Source organism: Olea europaea, chromosome 8, assembly GCF_002742605.1.
Source record: "Olea europaea var. sylvestris chromosome 8, O_europaea_v1, whole genome shotgun sequence".
In the NCBI taxonomy this organism is placed as follows: domain Eukaryota; kingdom Viridiplantae; phylum Streptophyta; class Magnoliopsida; order Lamiales; family Oleaceae; genus Olea; species Olea europaea.
The window spans coordinates 18801990-18806262 of record NC_036244.1 but is presented as its reverse complement, the minus strand read 5'-3'; the positions used below and the strand labels follow the sequence as shown (position 1 = coordinate 18806262).

At 34.1% G+C, this 4273-nt stretch overlaps 1 long non-coding RNA gene across 2 annotated transcripts; it reads left to right on the top strand.

Annotated features, from left to right (window-relative positions):
- Positions 1–6: 6 nt before the first annotated feature.
- Positions 7–4267, top strand: LOC111399084. Of its 2 annotated transcripts, XR_002703516.1 has the most exons (3): positions 7–2675; positions 2974–3161; positions 4165–4267. It is a non-coding gene; the product is annotated as an uncharacterized LOC111399084 (long non-coding RNA). The 2 variants fall into 2 exon arrangements; XR_002703515.1 differs by lacking the exon at positions 4165–4267 and having other exon boundaries at positions 2974–3897.
- Positions 4268–4273: the final 6 nt, after the last annotated feature.

Sequence of the window (4273 nt, the reverse complement as noted above, 5' to 3'; positions counted from 1 at the left end):
CTCGAAATCTAGGAATAGAATAATGGGATTTCTTTTCTTGCAATCAATTTCATCGTTATTACGTGTTTTGTGTTTCGAACACTGAACTCAATAGGATGTAGATACTCCCAACTTTATGCCAACATAACATCGTTTCGTCAATATATATAATAAATATCTTTCGTTCACGGACGGGTACTCTTTCCTGAATGCAAGGTGTTCAGAATTTGGCCACTACCCCAACATGACATGTTTCCAAGCACCAAATCAAAAAACTTTCGTATCTCTGATACATGAAGACACATTGGCATAAAACTAATTGAATAAAAAAATCCATCATTTTAATGCTTGTAAATTCGCTGCTATAAACCAAGGTTCTTAACACAACCTTGGGGTTTCACTATGAATTTGCTCAATTATGTTAGGAACCACAACCTTGGGGTTTCACCATGAATTTGACCTTGGGGTTTCACTATGAATTTGCTCGATTATATTAGGAACCACAACCTTGGGGTTTCACCATGAATTTGCTCGATTATGTTAGGAACCTTGGTTTATAGCAACGAATTTACAAGTATTAAAATGATGGATTTTTTTATTCAATTAGTTTTATGTCAATGTGTCTTCATGTATCAGAGATACGAAAGCTTTTTGATTTGGTGCTTGAAAACATGCCATGTTGGGGCAGTAGCCAAATTCTGAACTCCTTGAATTCAAGAAAGAGTACCCGTCCGTAGGCGAAAGATATTTACTGTATGTATTGACGAAACGATGTTATGTTGGCATAAAGTCGGGAGTATCTACATTCTATTAAGTTTAGTGTTCGAAACACAAAACACGTGATAACGATGAGATTGATTGCATGAAAAGAAATCCCATTATTCTAGTCCTAGATTTCGAGGTTCAGATACACACTCTTAATTTATTATTTTCTTTTTTTATTTTTAGCTATGTTTTATAAGTTTTTAAAGTTTCTATAATTAATTGGAATTTTTATATTTGAAAATTAGATAAATGAATCTAACAAGTGATGTTTTTCTTTTTAATATAATAATTTATATAAATATAATTAATAATTTCTTTGATTAATTCGTATCTTGTTGATCATAAATAGTTTTATGCTTTTATTAAAGGTTATTTAAGCAAGATTGATAATTTTCTACAGTTATTTCCATGGGAGAATCTGTTGACATTGAAAAATAAAAAGATTTATTGCATGCTATCTGTTGGAAGTATTTTTGCAATAATTCACACGCATTGCCAAGACCAAGCGTAGTGTTCGACAAATTTTGTACCCTTTTCATCGATAAATCCTCGCAACCTATATTATTTAATAAATCTGAACAATAATTTTGTTGGAAATGGACAGGTTAAATTTGGGAAATGGTTGCAAGGTAATCTTATTCTTTATTTCTCATAAAAACAAAGATTTGTGAAATTGGATTGAAGTTTCTTTGGCTTTTTCTGTGTAGGGAGCTATAATATTTTCCCCTCAAATAATGAGCTGATTGTAGTCTTAAAAAGCCATGACCTCTATTTTTACTCGGGTCATGGAAACAGTATGCAACTAGCTTATGTGCTTAAAAGTTAATTCTTGTAAATGTGAGTTAGAGAAAAGCAAGATTTGTTAGTTAAAAAAAAGTTTGAAAATCAAATTTCACAAATAAGTAAAGCATAGCCAAGCATGTATATGTGTATATATATTTTTTTAATTTTGTATTTTCAGAGAATCGTTAAACTCGATTTCATTTTTTACCTTGACAATCAGGGTTGAACATTGACCTTGAGTAAAAGATTCAAGAACTCAATGGTTGTACTGCCGCTGTAGTACTATTGGGATGAGAAAGTAGTAAAATAAAACTAAACAGGCTTTACGTCCTGGAAGATGCTCCTATTTTGTATTTATCGGCGAGTTCTCCTAACATGGTGGCTAATCTATGGAGTGTAAGCAATGATGTTGATAAATTTGGTATGTCCTTATGTGTGAGTTGATTTCAAAGGACAGCAAATGATTATACCAAATAGGGGCTAAACATATATATACAACCATCTAATTGGTTTCCAATCGTATTTGACTAAATATGATTCTACCAAATAGGGGTTGTTCTATCGATATTTTCACGGACATGTGTACCTTGGTTCCTCAAAGTTATGATAAGTTTATCATCACAGGTGCGATTTATTTTGGGCACTGGAATGTTGTTGAACAAGTGCTTGCATATAGCTGCCTTTCAAGTTTATATGTTTGTGACATATAGTTTCCTTTGCAGACCAATGAACTCTATCAGTTGGCTTCAGTTGCATTTTGCCTGCTTATAGCTTGGGTTTGTTTCTTTACAATGTCTTATATCTGGATTTACTTCACTTTTGCCATTGGTTTATTATGTCATTCCATGTGCGCTACATTAGTGAGACAATCATTATTCACTTTCTGCTTTCTAGTGATTTTTCATATTTGCATTAGTAAAAGGCCGAATGCTAGGTTTGAATAATTCCCTATATCTTGTTTCTGATAGCTCAGCGTCTCAATTCCTCCGCCGTCTTTGTATGGCCCTCATATAGTGAACTGTGATGCAGTCTGATTGTTCGTGTAATTTCAGTGTTGTGACAAGCTCGGTTTGAGTATAGAATTGGGTTCATTTGCTGCTGGAGTGATGATATCAACAACTGATCTTGCTCAACATACGCTTGAACAAGTAGGATTGTATTATTACTTGTTCTGTTATTAGAAACATGTAAATGTATGCGTATTTTCTCATTTCAATTTTATGTTTCCTGCTTGTTATACATTCAAAAATGTGTTCGAAAAATTAATGTATAATGTGTATGTATGTCAACATTATAAGGTTTGTTTTGTATGTGATTGGAGAATACTATACTTCTATTTATGCACACTTTCTGGATAGCAAGAAGCTTTTTACCCCTCCTATTGTGTACCTGTGGAAAATTTCATATTTTCCCGTCACATTTAGTAGAGGTTTGTTAATCATGCAGGTTGAACCTATTCGCAACTTTTTTGCTGCTCTTTTCCTGGCTAGCATTGGGATGCTCATCCATGTTCATTTTCTCTGGAATCACGTTGATATCTTACTTGCATCGGTTATACTGGTGGTGTGGTTAAAACCATAGTAATTTCTGCAGTTGTCGAGGGGTTTGGCTACAACAACAAAACTTCACTTCTCGTAAGATGGCTACCATGTTGTTTAATATAGTACTTCTATATATCATCTTTAGATGGATTACATTAACAAGGCTCTATGGTCCTTGAGCAATATAGTCGGATTGTCTTTGGCTCAAATAGGGGAATTTGCATTTGTACTGCTCAATCGTGCTTCTAATCTTCATCTTGTTTAGGAAACGCTCTGTGGACAGGATTCCCATGGGGTTATTTTATGGAGTGGTCAGGGTAGAAAGAAAAGTGACTTCTATAGTTCTGTCTTAAGTTTTCATGGCTTATTTATTTTCTTCATAAACCCTCTAGCTAGCCAGCATTTTGAGGTTTATGATACTCCAAAATTTTAATTGAAAGCAGTGCTTGTGGGGATTCTGTTACACATCTCTAACATAGAAAAAGACTGTCTTATGAGCCAGAAAAAAATTGAATACTCGCTAGAAGGTAATCTAACTGCTAGAGACACTAATCGCCAGAAGCTTAACCTTTGGTTGAGGTAATTACCCTATTTCCTCTGGGATTAGATTTTTGTTTTCTTTCCCTTCAATGTAAAATAGTTTTCAGCTTGTAATTTGTTCAGACTGTTATTCTTTTTCCACTAGTTTCATTTTATTTATATTGTCAACTTGTAGATTTCAACATGTATCAAGTTACATTTTCTTAAATGCGAAAAAAAAGTGATGTATAAACTGCAAGTCTTAAAGATGAGGGGAAATAAGACTATATGAAGTGGGTGTTATCTTCCATTTTACCTAGTTATATTTTACCTGGATGTTGCTTTTGATTTTGGTTTGCCTTTTAATCTTTTCCTTTTATGTATTTTGGGGCCAGGGCTGGTCTAGGGAGGGTATTTTAGAATTAAGATTTGCTCAGTGTTGTAATATGTTTGACCTCTAGCCACAGCTCAACTGCTTTAAATGACCCCCAAGCTGATGGCACGGTTTCTCTCTTTTTGGTTGTCATATTCACTTATGGCATGATTGGCAAGGTGAATTGGATACTATCAAATACAGGTAGGGAAGGAAGGAAGTTGTAACCTTGAGTGTGTGATTCGATACCAGCTTTCATTCGGAGCCCTTCCAAATCTTCTTGATCTTTGCAGTTTTTTCGTCTAAGTTGTTC